The 5,931-nt window shown below is 41.7% G+C and overlaps 1 long non-coding RNA gene across 1 annotated transcript; it reads left to right on the forward strand.

The window, feature by feature from the left end:
• Nucleotides 1–1,577: 1,577 nt before the first annotated feature.
• Nucleotides 1,578–5,170, forward strand: LOC121670410. Its single transcript, XR_006018134.1, has 3 exons — nucleotides 1,578–1,814; nucleotides 4,350–4,525; nucleotides 4,897–5,170. It is a non-coding gene; the product is annotated as an uncharacterized LOC121670410 (long non-coding RNA).
• Nucleotides 5,171–5,931: the final 761 nt, after the last annotated feature.

The raw sequence follows: 5,931 nt of genomic DNA on the forward strand, positions 1-5,931 counted from the left end.
ACCCCTCAGAATGAGCCTCTTAACTTTGCCTCAGAACTGAAATCATTGAAACCATTAAGAGTTTAGTTGCTTTATAATGCACCTTTCTCCAAACATAACCTTCCTGAAACAGTGACCCATGCTCCATGCAGTAGTCTGGGGCCTAATAACCATCTTCCACAGGACTGTATTGCCTCTTTGGTGGTGCATTATAGCTCACTGTTCCATCGGTCTAGTGTCTTGTTTGCCTTTTTTATTGCAGCTGTGCACTGAAGTGACGTTTCCTATGTGCTTTTTTCCCACAGTAACCCCTTTCTCTCTCTGATCAGCGTGTTGAATGCAACACCCATTCCCCACATTTGCTCTTTGTTCCCAGACTAATTACTTTTCATTTTCTACACCAAGCAGCATTTGCCATCTGCTGGCTCATCAACTAAATGATCCAAATCCCTTTTGAATCCGCTTACATTGTTCCTTTTCTCTTCTCTGTGCTTCCAGTTTTACCATCCAACCAGTGGAGATTTCATGTACACAGTGCTCAGCTGAGGCACAGTAGCAGAGAAAGGGGAAACCACAGGATCTTCTCACACCTAGGGCAGAGCATCCTGCCTGGATTTGCCACTTGCTGCATTCATATAGAAAAGAAGGGTTAGCTTTGGCAAAAATTAGGCTTACATATGCTTCGGCCTGCTTGAGATAAAGGATGGCTTTAAGCCCAGCCCTGTGCTGGAGGACAGTGCAAGGCAGTCTCTTACACCAGGGATCCCAAGGTGGGATGCAGCTTTCAGAGACTTCATCCAGTGTGCCCACACCAAGATACAGCACATACTCCACTGCCCACCTCACAGCTTCCATAATGTGTCCTGGAGGAAGAGGCACATGCCACATCTCCTCACACCGTGTCCTGTTTGCGTGTGCATGGGTGTCTGCACAGGTGTGCACATGGGGAAAGGGGAAAAGGAAAGATGAACATGGAAACAAGATGAGATTTCACCAGCACCGTTATAGCCCTACAGGCAAAAGTATCCATTTCATCTCAGCCCAACATGGCAATTTCTGAAAACCTGGCACAAAGACTTAATTGTGGTTGACCCAATTGTGGCCTTAGGGTACCCGAAGGGAGAATACAAAAAGACAGAGACTATTTGCAAGGGTATGTAGTGACAGAACAAGGGGGAGTGGCTTCAAACTGAAAGAGAGTAGGTTTAGATCAGATATTAGGAATAAATTCTTTACTGTGGGGGTGGTGAGGCACTGGAACAGGTTGTCCAGAGAAGCTGTAGATGCCCCATCCCTGGAAGTGCTCAAGACCAGTTAAATGCAGGGCTGAGCAACCTGGTCTAGTGAAAAGTGCTCCTGCCCATGGCAAGAGGGTTGGTGCTAGATGATCTTTAAGGTCCCTTCCAATCCAGGCCATTCTATGATGATTTTATGAACTTGTTCTGAAATCCCTCAGGAAATGTCCAGTGTGTGGAAGGCCAGATATATGTGTAAGAATCAGGGTTCAGATGGGGATGTGCACTTTCTTCCGGGCTCTGAGAACCAGAATAGTGCAGGCTAAGCACTAATGCTTTTAAAGCAGGGTTTATGAGCAGGCTTATGCTGTGCTGAAGCATGTGCCACATGGCATTCTCTTGGAAACTCTTTTCTGCCTCAGCAATAGGAAGCCTGATTTGCTGGTCTATTGCCTTTGCCTTATTTTGTTTGTCATTTAAGGAAAAAAATGTCTTGGACCACCCAGAGTGAACAATCTTTCAGATCATTTTTTTGGTCTTCCCTTGAAAGCATTGCCCACACTTGATGCATTAGCAGTTGCCTATCCGAGGTACATTCAGGTAAGTGAACTAGACAACATCTGCATGGCTTGCAAATTTTCTAATAATTTATGTGGAAAATGACCACAGAATGGTTTGTTCAGAAAGTTAACATTTTGCAGCTGTTTTAGGGTCCACATGTAAAACGATCTAATTTTTCTTTAGGGTTCATTGATTTTCTGAACCCCAAGTTCAGAAAGACCGAGCTTGATTTCAAACATTGGCTGCTCTCATTTATAGTGTTTTTACATGGTGATTTGAGTTAGGAGTGCAAAACATAGATAAATCTTTAATAAGCTATGAACGTCAGAGGAAATAATTTGTGCTATGCCTTTCTCGGGCAGGCAATCAGCATAACCAGCCAAATTAACTTGTCTTTGGCTGTGATTTGAGATACTACATTTTATTCCAAATATTTCACATTTAAAATCCGCTGGAGTTCTAGACACTCTGTATTTTTGAAAAACAATTTTTAACTCTAATTGAGCATGGAAAAATTAGCATTTACTCCATACTGCACTCACATCCTCTGTTCTGCTACAACAGAGCAGTAGGGAAAAAGAGTTTTGCTAATTCATGGCATTCTTTATTAATACGTAAATCAGAGGAATTCATTGCAGTCATGAGTGGAAAGATTTTTCATAGTCTTCCTTTTAGTCTTAGGTCTCTAATAAAAGAATGAAGCTCCAAGCCAAATCTCAGTTTCACATCTGAAGAGTTCTCACATTCTGAGAGAACAGTGACAGCCAATATTCAGCATTTTTAAACAGTAAAACTGCTGCAATCTGGTTTAGACCTGTTCCTGTACATCGCAGCTGTATGATTTGTGCAGCACACAGCCTCACAGAACTGCCTGGAATTCAGGCGTGTGATTGGACCATGCATCCCTAGTATTATTCAATTCACTGGAACTTCTGAAAACCTTCTCTATCATAAAGTTTAGACCCCACCTGGCGCTTCAGTCTTGGTTTCCCTTCTGGCAAATTTGCATACAATGAAAGTAAGACAGGAATCTTGCAATAAGGGAAGGATTTCAACGTTCCCTCAATGACAGTATGATTTCCTCTATCTCATAATCTGAAGCAACGGAAATTCTCCCCAAATGCATTGCAGAGGCCTCTGTCTACATGCAACCCAACCAAACAAAAAAACCCCAGACCTGTATTGACCAGTCTCCTCCTCTGGTTCACAAACATCCTCTGGATATTTTTGTACCTCTAGCCTCAGCACAGATTTTTTTTCTTTTCTACTACTTTCTACTACTAGCATGGTTGTAGCACTCATGCCATTTCATCCTTGCTGACATGCCGTCATCTTTTTCCCATTTTACTATCCACATTCTACTTGTTTATCTCGTCCTTTAGTGTTGTGGCAATTCTGACTCTCTCTGGGACTCCACACTGGGCTGAGAGCCAGCACAGGCCAGATCCATTCAAGAGGCTGTTTTCTCAGGAGCTGTCAGTTTCCCAGTACCTTAGAACAGCCAAAGGATAAAGTGTTAAGAAGACTGTGATGCATGGCAGAAAAGTGAGAAGAATATGAAAGACTGGTTTTTGTGACTAACATTCATCCTAGCTAATACCAAACATTCCAAAGCACAGACATTTACGTATGGACTAGTCATCCTAGAGTCTGTATAGTCAGGTACATTCAAGGCTTGCTCAGCTGTGGGTATCTAAATTAGGAGAAATTAATTCAATCCTTCACTTCTGGTTCAAATTGTATCTTCTGTATCAGCATTCACGAAATCCACTACATTCACTTCACTGATGCCAATAGTATTTTTCAATACTTACATTCTTAGAGATACCACAAGACATAACATGAAAAACTATGCCAGAGTACAGCTCTGTCTTCCAGAGTACCTCAGGATCCTTCCTGCTTGTTAACTGCAAGTTGCAATAGAATCTGTAATTTGTTTGGTATTCACTGTTATTCAGGAACCCTGAGAGACAGAACAAATACACTGACTAATTTCCACCATGGAGAAGCTGAGCTCTCCTATGGCTTTACAGAGAAAGAACCCCAGAAATAATGCTTTGCCCTCTGTGCAGAGAGAGTATGTAAGCCAATGGCATCCATTAATTACAATACCAACAAAAAAAAAAATCTTGGCAGGAAGAAAAATATATGGACTTCAAATATATAACTCATGATTCTGAGGAGAAGGAAAAGACTGGCTCCAAGCAGAAAAGGGGGAAAGAACTGGAGGTAACTGGCCTCAAAAGAGAAAAATCCTTTGCCTTCCTTAGCACAGACTACCTGGAGTTTACAGCAGAAAACTAGTATTTCAGAGAGTAAGAACTCTGCTCCTATGCAACTTTTAAACAGGTTGACAAGGGGCCTGCAAAGTCCTGCAGTCAGCAGGGAGTCCATCTGCTGGGTCACTGTCAAGAGAGATACATGCCTCTGAATATGGAGAGACAGGGCAGTTAGGTGAGAGACACAGCTTTAGGCTTCTTTATGTTATTGTGATCCAATATGCCTACCCTGGGTTTTGTTGTTGGTTTGAGGCTTCTTCCAGTTGCCTAACAGTGACTTTGTTGTTTTGAATAGACTGTCCCATGTTGTAGCAAGCAACCACTTTAGGCAAAACCCTGTACGAACATCTGTGTCCAACAGTGCTTCAAGCTCAGCTGGGAACAATCAAGAAATTGTAAGAACCACAGCAAACGAGATCAAGGACTCCATTTCAACTTCTCTTTGAAACCAAGAGGCAAAACTTGTAATCAGTGAGTATTAGCCTAGGATGACTATGAAAATAAAAGGTCAATGGAATAAAGGCACGCATTATATCTATATATGGATATATATATATATATATATTGATATATACTCAATATCTTTGAGTACTGAGCCACAGTTTCAGATTCATTAAAAATGGGGCTGCAGATGGTGATCCACTCATGTATATTTGCTCTTCACACAAGCAATTTTGCGTGGAGGGAACTGCTGAAATGGAGACACCAGAGCACTATCAAGATGATGTAGAAATCTTTGCAGATGTGCAATTTTCATCTAAAATAAATTCTAATACAGTGTCCTAAACTGCTTCAGCACAAAGTTAGCCAAAATAAAACTTATTTTTATGTCTTCTTCCCAGTTGCAAGAGCAGATGCTGCCCTGACATATGACTGGGGGAGGATTCTTCACCATTCAGCTGTGCCCACAGGATCTGCACCAGCAAAGAGTGTTGCACCCACCAATGGTAATGAGCAAGAGGAAGAGCGAACCGAGAGATCTTTAGACTCTTCAGTAAACCCACACTTTGTGTAAAACAGGCCTGATGCATTGCTCCATTCTGGACACTAGTGCGCCTCTCCAAAATGACTACTGGGAAGCAAAGTAGGTTCATAAAATAAAGCCATGAGAACAGGCCCATGTGCCAGCATTTTTTACTCTTCTTAGTTGGGCAGTTTGAAGACACAGGACAAATATCTGTTGGTGACACCTTTCCCTTCAACCACTGGTCCTGTGATCTGCAGCAGTAACACAACAACCATATTGCTCCATCATTGGAAAAATGCCTGAAGCTAACTGTTGGCTCTGATTCTTTCCAACAGCCTTTCCAGGTTTGTTTGTTTTTCATAATTGCTTTGCTTCCCACCATTTTTAACCGAGGTCTTTATTCTTGCCTTGAGAACACCTTCTGTGCAAAGAGCCTCACAGCCACTTCCCCTAATGCGAGGCCCAAATGTAGACTGCTGCTCTTTGCAAGTTTTATGTTATTTTATCCTTTCAGAACTGTTCTCAGTAACATGCTGAGAAATTAAAAAAAAAAAAAAAACAGGGGGGGGGGGGGGCCGCGGGGCAAGAGATTGTTTACAAATGTAGATTATCCTGCAGAGGTTTGGCAGTTTTTTGGGTTTTGGTGGTTTTTTCTGTGATGTTTAAAAATCATGCCAGAGAAACAGGGATTTCTATCCCTGGCTAGAAATATTCCTAAGGTTCTTTTACTCTTGAAAGAGCAAGAGCAGCTCTGCTTAGTATAACTAATTAATCATGATTGTAATAAAACATATATTCCACTTCAAAATATCTGACTGCATTGTGGTTTAGGAGCTAACAAAAATAGGCATCACGATTAAAAAATAGGTATAGGCAGTGATATGTAATATATTGATGCTACAACCAAACA

This window comes from Corvus kubaryi, unplaced genomic scaffold, assembly GCF_017639235.1.
Source record: "Corvus kubaryi isolate FWS band 111438036 unplaced genomic scaffold, C.kubaryi_AGA036_p1.0 133, whole genome shotgun sequence".
NCBI classification, from domain to species: domain Eukaryota; kingdom Metazoa; phylum Chordata; class Aves; order Passeriformes; family Corvidae; genus Corvus; species Corvus kubaryi.